This window comes from Larus michahellis, chromosome 19 (assembly GCF_964199755.1).
Source record: "Larus michahellis chromosome 19, bLarMic1.1, whole genome shotgun sequence".
Classification (NCBI taxonomy): Eukaryota; Metazoa; Chordata; class Aves; order Charadriiformes; family Laridae; genus Larus; species Larus michahellis.
The window spans coordinates 7455483-7470430 of NC_133914.1; positions in this window are offsets into that span (position 1 = coordinate 7455483).

The following is a 14948-nucleotide window of genomic DNA, read 5'->3' on the forward strand; positions in this document are numbered from 1 at the left end:
GCGCGGCAGCATCTCCCACCGAGATGGGCCGAGCCATGCTGCCGCATCCAGCTCTGGCAGCTCTGCTCCACGTAGTGATGGACACGAGATTTGTTTTCTGATCAGAAGATGCACAACACCAATGCCCTGAACCTTTGGGAAGTGTTTTGTGTCCGGAGATGCTTTCCCATCCTGAGAGGGCTCTGACACCAGGCGTGGGTAGCTAAGGCTATAGCTGCTGCAGCCCTTACCGTGCCCTGGCCAGCTGGATGTTGGACCATCTCGGTCCAGCTGAGAGAAGGAGATAAAAGGCCATACCCTGGAGAAATCTCTGGACTAAACAGTCCCTCTGGGGCTGACTTGAAATCGTAAGGAATCATGGATATTTATCTGTAAGGGAGAGGAGGGGACAGAGCTGCAAGAGCAGTGCGCGTTGTGGTGTTCAGATGGTTTTAAGCACATCTGTTTGTGTATATGTGAGGAAAAGGGATCAGGGTTGCTGTGTTTTTTCCCTTGGTATCTGTTGCAATCAGGTATCTGAAGGTTTTCCCCAGAGGCCTCGGCAACAGCTAAAAAGCAACCGGTGTTAGGAGAGAGGCCTCTGTTCGTACAAGGAAGGTCATTGTCAGGCACTGGAAGAGACACGTGTCTCTGTGAGCAGGGTCTGGGGGCATCTCTCCTCCACAACCAGAGACAAGCAGCTGCACCAGAGATAAGAAGGAGATAAGGACCCCCCTTCTGTCCCTCCTGCCCTCGCTCAGGTGGAGAAGGAATAAGCAAGGGTTTTAATCCTGCTTATCTGAGAAGACTGAGAGAAGCTGGCTTGCTTTTCACCAGCCCCGTGGAAGCAGAGATGAGAACAGCCCGGCAGAGAAGCAGGATAGCATCTGTCCTAATTCGGAAGCAGCGTGTGTCGATAAGAGAGAGCTCTGGTAACGGGAGGAGGTGCTGAGGATGCGAGAGAGAGGGGAGGAAAGCTGCAAGGCTGAGGATACCCCAGCTGAGGCTTTCCCCAGCCGAGCTCTGTGATACCTTGTGCTGCTGAAAACCAGTGAATTGAATTGCCTGTGTGTGGATGACAAGGTGGGGACACGTGTGCACCGACGCTACCGCTGTGAGCAGGCAGCCTGAGCGGGTGGAAAGCGGGACGGAGACCCCCACGGCATCGCAGCCAGGAGGGATCGACAGGCGCCGGGGCTTCACCTAGGACGGGTTTGTCTCTGCCACCTCAACATTTGTGCCACGCTGGTTTCCTGGCACAAAAGCAACACCAAAGTTGCATACAGACGTGCCCAGGAGGACTGAATTTCTAATTTGCCTTCATGAATATTCACGGTGAGTACCAGCGCCTTCTCCAATCCAGCCCTGGCAGCAGAGCCATGTGATTTAACATGACTGATTACCATGTGGCCAACACAGCTCACAGAACCCACACTAAATACCCACAGGATCCACAGAGTTAAATTATTTGAAGGAAAATATAACTCTCACATAATTTTCCGTAACAATCACTACAATCGCAAGCAGCTTGCAAATATTCTGTGCATGAAAAGGAGCTGATTTTCTCTCGAGAACTTCCTACTCTGCTCTCAGAATAAGCCTCCTAAAGCAACACCTTCAACAGGTCTCCGTATTAAAAGTCTGTTCGTCGTTATTAAACTGCTTTATACAGTTATCACCCCAAACTCCTCTGCAGCGTAAACATATCATTCCTGGGAGAAGCTGTCAGTGGAGTGCCAAACTACAGCATGCAATTAAAGCCCTAAACAATACAACACAATAAATCACTGGCGCTATGGCCGGTCAGTGTCGCCAAGCATGGAGTAAGGATCTTAATTACATTTAGACCAAACAAGTATTAGATTATTTATGGGATACTGTAAGTGCTTGACAATGGGTAGAAAGTCATTCCACACGCATCCCTGGGCATTTCAGCGTCCGGATGAAGAGGTAGAGAAAGAGAGGGAGAGAAGCGGAGCCAATATCCATCACGGAGCAGTATTGGAAGGGAAAGAGCTGTTGCTTTAAATAAGGCCCAATTGCATCATCAATTTAAAAGCAATAGCAGCAGCATCTGAAGAAAGCAGCAGCTGCCACAGGTGGCCAAACAGCTGGAGAGCTGCCAGCACCCACAGGAGCCGCCAGAAACCGTGGCACTTTGTCACACTACGGCACATTTTTAACCCTTCCACACTGGAGCCCCCCCACGATGCAACACCCAGGGCTGGAAAGAGCCTTACTGCACCTGGGGGCTCTGCAGGAGCCGGGGGGTTACTGGGGGCTGGCTGGGCAAGGCAGGCTAGGGCTCCTTTGCATACGTCACCCAGCGCGCCCTGCAGCCAACAGCTGTATTTGATGTGGCCAGGACTCGGAGGATGTAACCTGGCTGGGAAATCAGAGGGTTCATCTAGGGCTGTATGATGCTGCCTCCGACCGTGGACCGTCTCAGGGCTCATGGGTCCTTCAGAACGATGTTGTGCTTAAGGCCTGGTTTAGTGTGAGTTTAATGTCCTTCTTTTCTGTCCACTGACCCTGGAAAGCAGAGACTTCTCTGCTCAGGATGACAGTTTCAGAAGGACTTGTGCTTGCTTCCAGGCTGTTAAGGCACAGGAATCCTCCTGGAAAAGCTATTTACTCACAAGAGTTTCCTCCAGGGGAAGATACTGAGACATGAGTGGGTCTGCCCCACTGCCCTGGGCTGAAACAGCCCTCCCTAATGCTGTTGAAGGGTCAATAATAGTGTGTGTTGCTGTACTACAGACCTGCAGTCCCCAGCCTCTCCAGGCTATGCAGAGGGGTCGGGATGTCAAAGGATGACTGTCTGTGTTGGCACATCCCATGCTACCTGACTGGACTCACAACGTGCCTGATCCTTATGTACGAAATGATGCCACCAGGCTTGTGGGTGCAGCGTGCGGTGCTTGCACCCATGTACATCAGGGACGGGATGGAGCAGGGCAGCTGTGGAGATTCAGACGGGCTCCAGAGCAGGATAATCTGAGGACAAACATCTCATCCAGATGGGAGCATGTTGCTGAGAGCCCTGAGGCACTCAGGCCACTGGCTGTAATGTGAACATCACGAACATTGCTCCTGCTCCCATTCAGAAGGGTGCTGTCTCAAACCCCCTACAGCAAAACTCGGGGAATGACTTAACCAGCGACTGTCCACAGCCCAGCCCCGGCTGCGGTCATGGTCCCCAGCCACTGTCTAGTCAATTCGCCCCACGGGCTTGTCTGCTTGTCCACCACACACCAGCGTGGTGCCGCATGCTCAGCCCTGGAAGCTGGGGGTGATGGCAGAACAAGGGCTGCCCAGGGCAGGTCAGCAGGGTCGGGTTCAGCGGACGGCATTCAGACACCGGCAGCGTCACTCCTTGTCTAGACAACCGTCAGTCCATGGAGGGACAGCTGGTGGGGTCGCCTTCAGCGCCATGGCTGCCCAAAGTAGGTCAAATGAGTCTGTTCCACCAGCAACTATTTATTGGTATTGACCCTCTGGCATGGGACGCACAATTCCAGCTGAGCTGCCTGAAATCAGGCAAGGTGATCACACCCTACATCACCGGGAGCCTTTGATCCTTCTGCCTGCAATTATTTGACTCCCTGACCATCTCCTCCATGTCTGAGTGCTCAGAAGTGGCCATGGGGTTTGCCAAGCTCCTTGCAAAGTGGTTGTGAGCTTGGGAGCAGCAACAGACAACAAATTTTTGTTTCGTTTAGGCAAGAGCTGGGGTTCTGACCCAGCATTTCAGACCAAGTATTTCAGATGGCATGGGCAGTGCCATCCATGCCTGCAGAACTGAGGACCACACACATCAGGCAAGGTTTATATTGCCCATAAAACAGGTATGCGGGACAACCCCCAGATGTGTCCATTCCTAGTGTTACTTTTTTGACCCAGCTGAACCAAGTTTGCTCCTTCTGCTGTGCCATGAGATCCTGGGCATGGAGGATGTTGAGCGTTGTGGGGCAGCCCCATTCCGGCACCCATGGGGAATGGGGAAGCAGCTGGGCTGTTTGCAGAGAGGTGAGGCAGAACCATTCCCAGGTCTGGGAAAAGCCGTGAGCAAGACAAGCATGCCGAGTGTCAAAGGGGTCGGACGACACAAATCCCTAATCGCAGGGCAGACTGATTGATCAAGCTGACAAGCCCAGCTGATCTCAGGCGCTGGTCCGAGGCCATGCCATGCCACGAGTTGGCCACAGCTCCTGATTGATGTCAAGGTCATGGGAAGGCACAAGGAGGGGGAGGAACAGAAGCCCACTCATTGCTGGGGATTATTCACCAGCACTGGACCACAAGCAGCCACAACGCTCCCTGTCCCGGCCAGTCCATGTCCATGGCCAGCTGGGGCTGGGGGATGCCCTAGAGGAGCCTTGCCCAAGCTCTAGACCCCTCTCCTATGAAGCAAACCACTTTGAGGAATTGGGAGTTAATGCTCTTTTTTTTTTTTCCACCCCCCTCTTCTTTTTTTTAATTCCCCCCCCTCTTTTCTCTCTCAGCAGCCGACAGGCAGTAAAAGACCCTTTGCAGTTGTCAAGGCAACGCCGTATCACTAAGACGGTGCCGTGAAGTGGCAGCAGCCAAGGGCTCTGCTCTCAATCTCTGCCGCTTCCCTCGCGAGGCCGCGGTGCCGCTGCCAGCGCTGCTCGGCGCGGGCGAGAGCCGCCCTGCGGGAAAGCGCCAGGTGGGCAGGAGGGGAGCTCCCCCGCAGCCTGGCCCTGGCCCTGCCAACCTGCTCCAAAGGCATCCACTTTTCTGCTCTAATGAGCCCTCCATGAGCCTTCTCCCAGCATAGACAGTCCTTGGGGGGCAATGGGGGTGTTGTTTGCATCCCACAAACCTGCTGCATAGACTCCCCAGGATCACAGCAAGCCCTGCAGTCCCTGTGCTGGGAAGCTGCCATGGGCAAAGACGAACACCTCTCTGGGCACCCTGGCAGGGACCCTCCCCTTACAGGTCACCCCTTTCCCAGCCTGCAGAGTGATTGCAGGAGGGATCCTGTAGCTTGTCCTCATGTGGGCATTTTTCCAGGGGGAGATGCACCCTCTCTATCCTCCCACCATCCCCATTGCAGGCAAGAGCATCCCTCCTGTTCAGGAAACCAACAGCATCTTCTGGGCATGGTGGAACATGTGGATGAGACTTTGCAGGCTATCTCCAACAGGTCAGGCTTCCCAAAGAGTAAGACAAAATCTGAGGACAAGGAGAGTTTTATTTGGCAACGATCTTCTTGGAAGGACATTGCTCGAAATGCTGGATGCCTCTGGTGATGATCAAGGAAAGAGAGGCATCACCTGGATGGAGAGGTCTGGATGGGCTGGTGCCTGTGGCTCGACAGTATATGCCTGGTGCAGCGTTCCCCATGTCCCGGCCTTCCAGATCATTCATCCTTCCCACCAGCTTCCAGGCTCTGGTCTGAACTGCACAGACCTGGCTCCAGCACTTCTTATGCTGGCTTGGCCTGGGTGCTCCAGCAGCACCAGTCAGAGGCATCTCCGCCCCAGCCGCGGGCTCAGGCCGTCACCATGCTGGGGAGCAGCAGGCACACGTGAGAGTGGAGCCGTGCTCCCTCGCCGGCTGCGGGAGCTGGCACGGGCAGCCACGGTGCCCGCACACTGGCTGCGGCATGTAAACAGCCAGAAGGGAGGTGGCACGTGCTCGCGCGTGTCTGCCAGCACGGCCTCTGCCAGCAGAGCTTGGGGGGGCAGCCACACACACCCCTTGGATGTTCACGCCCACATCCGAGCGCATCCTTCTGCCTCTCCCAAAGCAGGGTGAGCAGCCCCCATCCCGCTTCTTCGTGCACAGGGATGAAGCTCTGGGGCTAGCATGGAGCAGCACCTGCACCCGCGGCGGTCCAGAGCCATCGGCTGGGCTGGGCTCCCGGTGGTGTCTTTGCCAAATCCTGGAGCAGCAGCGCCATGAGAGCCCTGGGAGCCAGGCATCGCCATTGAGTCCTGCTGTCGACACCTCCGATAATCAGGGTTGGCCCCTGAAGGGCTGAGAGCTGAACACATGCTCAGGTCCCTGCCAGGTCTCTGCTCAGCGTGGGGTGCTGCGGGGCCAGACATACACTGTGTAAAGAGGCAGGGGGGTCATTCCTATGTGAGCAGGGGTTTTGGAGCAGGGCGGTGCAGTCATGGAGCCCATGGAGATGGGTAGGAGCCACGAGCCCTCGTTTCAGGCCAGGCGCCCAGCACACCCATCTGCCCGGCGCCCCACATCATCCCGCCTGGCTCTGCCAGGCTGGCGTGTTTCCCGGCACCCCGAGAGAAAGGTGGTAAGAAGGGACCCGTGAACCCAGCCAGGCGGGGTGCTAACAGCACTCAGTGACGGGGCTGCAGGAGCAGATGCTCATCCTCGATACATTTGGCATTTTCTGTTGCTCTTGACTCCAGGGAAATGATTGCTCTGCTGGGAGGGATCTATAAATAGACATTGCCCACTAACCTCCTCTCCCAGGAGGCCAGCAACGTGGCAGGAACACAGTGATTGCTGCCAGAGCTGACGCCCCAGCCTCCGCCTGGGTCCCCAGACCTGCCCAGCCTGCCTCTGCCTTGGAGGAGAGGAGGGGACCAAAGAAATTATTCTTCAGAGGTTGGCAGTGTCTGGGGTGGCTTTAGAGAAGCGGGGATGAGACACAGCGTCTCTTTGCGGTGCTCAGGCATTGCCCTCGGTGGCACATCGCTCCTGGATGAAGTACCACCCCCCCAGGAGCACTTTGCCTGTGCCAGCAGGCAGACAGCAGGCAGACACTAACACCCCCACACACTTTTGTCCTCATCACGTCCTGGCAGAGCTGTCCCCACTGTGCTGAGGGCTCTTTGGGCAGCTGCCTGCTGTGGAGCCACTTCCCCAGGAGCAGGGCACTTGGTACGGACAGGCATGGCCATCTCCCCACATATCCCCTTTGGGACAAGCAGTGGAAGGGACAGGAGAAGGCACTGCTTGCCATTTTCCTTCTGCTCTGACAACACCAGGCAGCCCCAGCACTTGTCTTGTCCTGGAAAATGCTGTGGGGCATCTTTTTCTTGGGACTTGTGTTTCTTCCCTGTTGAAGGGGATGTGGGCACGGGGTGAGTGTGTGGATAGACCTTCATGCCAATTGTTTAGGCATTGCCACCCCACAGAGAGATGTGGCCACGCAGGCGTCTGCCAGTGATGGGGCAGCAATGCCAGGAGGCGCTCTGTGCCCTCAGGTAGTGATGGGCTTCAGCCCAGCTCTACAGTTCACCCCAGCTCCAGTCACTGCCCTCTTGTCCCATCTCCTCTCTGCTCTTGTCCTGGGTGTCAAGGGTTGCGGAAGTTCATTGTGGGGACACCTCCTACCTGTTTTATGCACCTCTCAGAGAGGTCTTGCTTTCTCCAAAGTCTTGTGGCCCTTGACCCTCTGTGCAGCGTGTCCCCCCTGCCCCACATTGCACGGGTGCTGGAGCCCCCACACTGAAGGTCTCTGCCCATGTCTCACCTGTCCTGTCTCACTTTATACTTGTGGATGCACACACCATGCCAGAGCCAGGCAGAGGGACAGGATCCTCCTGGAGTGACCATCATGGCTGGGAATAATGAAAGAGCTTTCTCTTCTGGAGTTACTGAGCAAGGGCCAAGTCCTCAGGCTGTCGCATGGTCACGGGTATCCTTGGGCTAACGCTATTCCCATGAAGGGTTGATCCAGGAGCCTGACAATCACAAAACCAAAAATCACAGACCAGGGAAATTGTAAAGGAGTTAGAGGGAGTGACAATGAGATCTGAGCACCTAAATCGCTCCGGCTCAGATTTTGAAAGGATTTAAGCCCACTATCTTCTACTATATACAACAACTACATAGCAGCAAGCCTGGCTGGAGCTGTGTCTGCAGCGCGCTCTGGCCTTTGGCGAGTCTCCCTCCAGCCATGCTCCCAGCAGTCTGGAATCTTTCCGTATCCATCCCTGCTGCTCCTGCCCCAGCATGTGTGATACCCCACAGAATTCAAACAGCCCACCCTGAGTCTCAGGGGAGATGCTGGGAGGTGACACCTTCCCCATGTGGGATCATCCACCCAATGATAGCCGGGGTGAAGATGGCTATCCCTTCCCATGAAACAGTCAGAGTTTTCCAAATCAGCCCTAGGCAGCACTGGGGTGAAAGACAGGCTTTTTTCCATGGGAAGTGACAGCACTGAGGAAGAACCCAGAATCAGCCGGCATCTGGGGACTCATTGGCACGTAGGATGCAGGTTCAGGTCTTGGTGAAGGCCAGGCTCTCCATCCCTGCCAGCCCCGAGGTCTGGGGTCAGCAAGGGACAAAGCATCATGAAGATGCTTTTCCCCAGCAGCGGTTCAGCTCTGAGGACCCATTTGGGGCACAGTTTCCTCGGGATGCACCTGGGGCTTCTCCAGATCAGACAGGAGAAAGATTCCCGCACACGAGCCGTGCAGATGCTGTCAGCAGGGCCAAGCTCTGCTCTTGCCGCAGCGGTGGAGGGGGAGGGGACCACGGCTGGATTCGTGCAGCTGCCGGGGACAGGCAGGATGCGGCCGGCGGGTGATCCTTGGTGAAGAGAGGAGGATGTCAGCAGTGGGAAGCTTTCGTTAATGCATCTCCCACTGTGTCCCTGCCCGGATGACGAGCTTCCTCGGAAAGGAGGGGAGAGGACGACCTCCCCACCCTGCCAGCTTGGAAAACCTCACCCAAGCAGTGCCAGGATGTGTTGTATCGCGTTGCCACGGCAACTGACATCTTACGATGCTGAAGCAGGCGTATGCGGAGTCATGCCACATGAATCACGCGAATCATCTGACCTCAGCGTGATGGGGACAGACAAAGAGCAGAGATGCGCTCGTCGGGGCCGACCTCCCGGGCTTGGACTCGGTCACTGCTGCAGAGATGGGTGCAGGGGAGGAGGGTTGTTAGCAGTGCGGGCAGCAGCACTGAGCCCACCTTCTGCACGAATCCAGAGCCTGGTGCAGCCCAACTGAGGGATGATGGGGGCGGGAAATTGAAGGGATGCAGGGTCCGGAGCATCCTCGCTCTGGGCTGTGTGGGGTGCTGAGCTCAGAGGGGCTGCACAGTGCGAGCCCCATGCACTGGGCTGCGCACAGGAGGTAGCGACATCCCCCTCCTGCAGTGTGGGGACAATCCTGACTGGTGCTGAGTATCTCTCCCTCCCTACACCAGCTGCCTTTGCAGCTTCAGTCATCCTCAGACAATCAGACTGGAGGATTCTCCTCAGAATCTCCCAAGTAAGTTTAGACCCATCTGGTTTTGCTGCCTGCCTGCGAACTGACTGGGCACACCCATTGTGGCAGACCTGTGGCTTTACCAGGTTGTTCCCACAAGGAATGCGATCAGGAGTCCCTTTCCAAATCCTGAATGTCCAGGTGTTCCCAAGGACAGGCGCAGGGCTGTGCGGCCCAAGCGTGATTTGTTCCTCCTGGGATGCTTGGCACAGGGGACTGCTCTCCGTGGGTGGATTCGAGGGAGGAGGAGTCTGCTTCCGTCTGTCATGTTATTTAAGTGACACCTACTAGGCATCAAAGTCAAGGAGACCAAATTTTTCCATCTCAACTTGTTAGAGAGCTGAAATGTTTCCAATCCAGCAGTGGAATATTACCCCCTCTCCTCCTCCCAGATGGACTGATCACAGTTTTCCTCCAAAAAAAATGAGGACGAAAATTAGTTTGGTAGGTTTGCTATCATTTCATCCCTCTTCATGTTTTCTTGGGGTATAAAACGGGGTGCAAAGGGAGAAGGTTTGAGGTGGGAGAGAAAAAGCCTAACCCCCAAAAGCTGCATTTAATTTCACGACAAAAAAAATGTTCATATATATGTCCCTTTCCTTTCCACTTTCCTTTCAAAAATGAGTAACTTTTTACCAACCAGCCTCCCATGAGAGAAAGGCAACATAGACTTTCCCCAGTCAGCCTCTCTGGGAGCACGGGTTCTCGTTGTCAGCAGTGAATCTCAACAGAAATTCATTCTCTAGCAAAATGTCCTTATGGTGGAGTCTTCCCCGTGTCACAGCAGCGTTTCACAACCTGCGAAGCCTCTGAAGCCCTGGTTTACAAACAGAGTCACTTCTCCGGTTCAGGAGCAGACATGCTACCCAGGGATGACCCTGACCCACCGTACATCATGCAGAGAGGACAGCCAAAAGCACTGCTGCGATGCCGAGCTTTGTACGGGACAAATCTCGTCTCGGGATATTTAGGCCCTGGGAAAAAAAAAAAAAGAAAGGAAAAGAAAAAAAAAAAAAGATGAATTCTTCTTCTAGCCAATTTATCCTGCTGCATCCACCCAGCTCTAGTGAGATCCCACCGGAGGCATCAGGGTGGGGATGCAGAAGCAAGAGGGAGTGAAATCTGCTCTTCTGGAAGCAATAAGTGCCTTCTGCCTTTTACAGGCAGTTCCTGACCTTGCTTCAGCTGATGGGCAAGTTTATAATTTTGCATTTTAGCTAAATGGAAGAGGCAATTATTCTTCCTTTAGGACTAAAGTGACTTTAAGAACAGAAATGCTAAGCGAGGGAAGAGCCCAGCAAAAGCTGACCCAGGAGGAAAACTGGGGTCCCCTGGAGAACAACTAGAGATGGAAGGGCTGGCAGAAAGCAACCACAGAGCAAAGGGCCATCAGAGACACAGGAGTGATGCTGGCTTTAGCAGGAGGAACAAGGCAGCGGGACTTGACACCGGAGCAGCCACGAGCATCGCCAGCAGGGAAATTGTCATCTGTGCCACCCACATGTGGTGGAGAAGGCTCCCATCGCCAAGCCACATGCCAATAAGGGGTTCCGCCAGAGAAATCCCTGCTCCTTCATGGCTAACAGCAGGCTACTATGGCCTCAGGGCTTGCACAACACCCCCATTAAAGTGATAACTATACAGAAAAAAACGCTGATGCGTTTCAGCTTCTCTGCCCTGGTGAGTTGGAGCCCTCTCCTCTCCTCTGCTCACAGGAGCTTGGCTGCCAGCTGCTCTCCAGCTTTCACCCCAGAGGAAGGTACATTCCCCACAGCAGATAGTCAGGAAGAGGAAGGGGGTCTCTGAGCTCATCTGGGAAGGACATGGGCACAGCCCAGGGAGCAGTGGCCATACGAGCCCTAGAGCAGGGCAGACCTGGAGCAGATTTCCTACGGACATGAGCTCTCACACCCTCTCCACACATATTCCCGCCCATCAGCAGAGATGCAGAAAGAGGTTGGGAGTATCAGCCCTGTGTGTTGACAGCAGTGTGAATTTTGGCAGCTTTTTCCACTCTCTAACCCCCCACACTTGCCCCCATGCCATACCCTCAGTGGTTTGACTGCACCAGTGTGGGGCTGGCCATCAGTGGTCCAACCTGGACCCTAGAACTGGCAACTGGAATGTGCAAGGGCCCTGGTGTCCTTCCCCAGAGCAACACTTCAGCACAGTTTGTCTCTGTGCTTTGCTCTTTCTTCCCCAGGGACCAACTCAACCCCAGGCACCTTTTTCTCTCCTTTTCTTTGCATTAGCTGCCTGTGTTTCTGATCCATCGTTTCTGCAGCAGTGATACCGTCTGTAATCAGCTCCCTGGGAGAGAGTCATGGCCACAGGGTGAAGACGCAGGAGCACCGGGGACTTGAGGATGCACATTATTAACATTTCCTGACATTCAGGCAAACCTTGTGAGTCATTCGCTTGCTGGAGCCTCTCCAAATGATGGACCAAGACCTCTCCAGCTGGGTGAGGATCCTCTGGCTTTATACAAGCCCACCACATGGACATGCATATACTCACGTGCACAGGAGACACAGATCGATGTGGATGTGCAAACACACATGCATGATCACACACGCTTGCACACATATATCACAGAATCACAGAATGTTTCGGGTTGGAAGGGACCTTAAAGATCACCCAGTGCCACCCCCTGCCCTGGGCAGGGACACCTCCCACCAGCCCAGGTTGCTCCAAGCCCCGTCCAACCTGGCCTTGAACCCCTCCAGAGATGGGGCAGCCACAGCTTCCCTGGGCAACCTGGGCCAGGGGCTCACCGCCCTCACAGCCAAGAATTGCTTCCTGAGACCTCATCTCAGTCTCCCCTCTTCCAGTTTAAAACCCTTCCCCCTCGTCCCATGGCTCCCCTCCCTGATCCAGAGTCCCTCACCAGCTTTCCTGGAGCCCCTTCAGGGACTGGAAGGCTCCTGTAAGGTCTCCCCGGAGCCTTCTCTTCTCCAGGCTGAACAACCCCAGCTCTCTCAGCCTGTCCTCACAGCAGAGGGGCTCCAGCCCCCTGACCATCTTTGTGGCCCTCCACGAACATCAAGGCTAGTTTCTGGCCACACTAAAGGAAGTTTCTAGGATGGGCTCCTGCCTCTTACAGTGAGCAAGGACCTCTCTGGGGCTTAATGCAGGTCTGACTGGAGAGGAGTCTGGTCTGAGCTTGTGTTTGGCAGGGGAGATGGGGAACTCTGCATCTCCAGCTGGGGGATGATTGAAAGCCAGACTGCAGTGGCAACGTGGGGGTATTTAGGCCTTGTGCAGGCTTAAAAACTGGTAACAAGCTACTCTGGAGTCACAAAATGTAGAAGCTATTTCTGTCCCTTCATGAAAGTCCACCAAGCCTCAGGACGCATCTCTGCAGCCAGGCAGCCTCAGGCCAAACCACAGACATGGCTGTGGCGCCAGAACCAAGCCAAGGGACGGCCGAGCATCCCGGAGTTGGGGTGGGAGCATGAAGCTTAGAGCAGCAAAGGCTCTGGGCATGACACTGCTGCCTGCACCACCACGGTCTGGCGAGAGGGAGTGCAGGGCGTGGGTTTACTGGCCCCCGATTTCCAGGGCTGCAGGTAAGAAAAGGGCAGGTATGACCCTGGCTTCCACCGGCCGCTGCCGCTGCCTGCACCCCTGCGTGCCTTGACATGCTGCGTGGTGGGAGGCTGTGCCCAGGGCCATGGCCCTTGCAGGGAGCAGCGTCCTGCTCTACGTACAACCTCTGGCAAGCTGCACACCTGCCTGTGCCCGGCCTCTGCGTCTCATCTCTAGAGCTGATAATGTCAGACCTGTAGTCCAGTGGAGCTTGCTGAGCTGGGGTGATGCTGGAGCTGGGACACGTGGGCGGGCCACAGGCTCAACCAAAGTCTCCTGGTACCTGTGATTGCTCTACATCACAAGCTGCTGGCGTGGAAATGGCTGGCGTTTCTCTTAGGGCCGTGCGACTAAAGGCAGTCCAGCTCTTTCCTGGGCCATGTGTTTTCCAAACAGGCTGCTGTCTCTTCATTTGGCTTTCTCTCTCTCCTCCCAAACGCAGCAGTTTCTTGCCCTTCTCCAGCCGGGCTCGGTTTGGGCAGGCAGCGCTGAGATGGGGCACGTGGCCTTCATGCCCCGGGAGGGATGCTGGGGGTCCTCTGCTTTGCTCTTCCCTGGTCCTGGAGAAAGCAGCCGCACGCGATGCTGGGGCTCGCCGGTAGCTTGGAGGCCTGATGGTAATAAATGAGTCAGGAGCACATCTGCACGCAGCGGAGACGCTCCCTGCCAAGTCGCTGCACTGCAGGACCACTCTCATCTGTCTCTCTTTAACAGGAACAAATGGAAATGAGCGAATCAATTAACACAGCACATTAGCAAAATGTCAGAGCCTCCCAATCGCACTTAACCCTTCCCTCTGCCAGCCCATGCCAGCAGCCCAGCACGGCCAGAGTCAGCGGCGTGGGTTGTCCGGGCCAGCTCCCGGCCACAGTGGCTGCAGCCAGTGGAACCTCTCCCGATCTGCCCAGGCAGCAGAGAGCAGAGCTGAGATCACAGCAGGGACCACCTCACTTGGGGATGACACGGAGGTGGGGAGCTGATGGGGCTGGGGAGAGTGGCTTGCTGCGATGGGGACTGCAGCGTGGTGGGCTTGCAGCTCCCGTGAACCCCTTCACGGCTGTGGAGAGGCAGCTGGGAGCAGTTTTCCTCCAGATCAGGGTCAGGAGAGGGACATGTCTGGGTGCCAGCGCCTTTATTTCCTGCCAAGTCATCCTTGCCTGGAGAAACCCCGGTGAGGGCAAGACGTGGCCAAGGCATCCTGCATGTGCTGAAGCTTGTGCGGGTGAAGAACGGTGACGAGCAGGGCTAAGTCAGGCTGGATAACCAGCACGGGGCTGGGCTTTCCCCCTGTGGGATGTGTTACAGCTCTGAACCCCCCTTGCCAGCCTGGGCAAGGGCTTACAGGCTCCTTAGATCAGTTGTTCCTGCACAACAACTCTCGCACATGTGTGAGCAACAGGAGCATTAAGTCCTCCCTCCTCTTCTTTGCCAGTAAGTGTCACAGGCAACAGGAGAGCTGTACTAAGATGTAATAAGTCTCATCAACTAATTAATAATTAGAGACACTTGTGCCTGAAAGCCTGGCTCCATTGGTGGGATGATGCACCTCGGCTCTCCTGCCGGGCACAAGTGTGAAGATCTCCAAACCATGCTGGACCTCAGAGCTGACATACGCCCAGGGTGCCAGTGGTCCCAGTTTGCAGGACACCGAGGGCTCCTGTGTCCTGGACTCAGCCACAGTGGGCAAGGCATGTCTCACTTGCTTCTCCCAGGACTTCTTTAGGTGCAAACCCCTGGCCTGGTTGTTCATGGTCAGGATGTGGCAGGGTCTCATTCACCCAGACGAAACAGGGCATGGCCGTGTGGCTGGCTGAAGTCCTCACACCAGGCGGGAAGAGCAGCTGGAAGTTCAAGCTATTCCCTCCTTCCTATGAGAAGGAAACAAGGCTCTGAATTCCTAAATTGGGTTGAAATGGAGGTTCCCCACGTGATGGCCCTACAGGGCTCCGGCCTGCAAACAGGCAGCCTGACAGAGACAGAAGTGGTTGCATTTGGCATCTACATTCACTAGCTGGGCTCATGAGATTGAAATTTTCTTAATAAAAGTCTTGGGGGGGGGGTGAAAATAAAAGAAAACTTGCAGCATCAGTAACAGAAAATCACAGATGTTGTCAGCAACGGTGGTTCTTGGACGGGTGTCTCTGAGCACAGCCC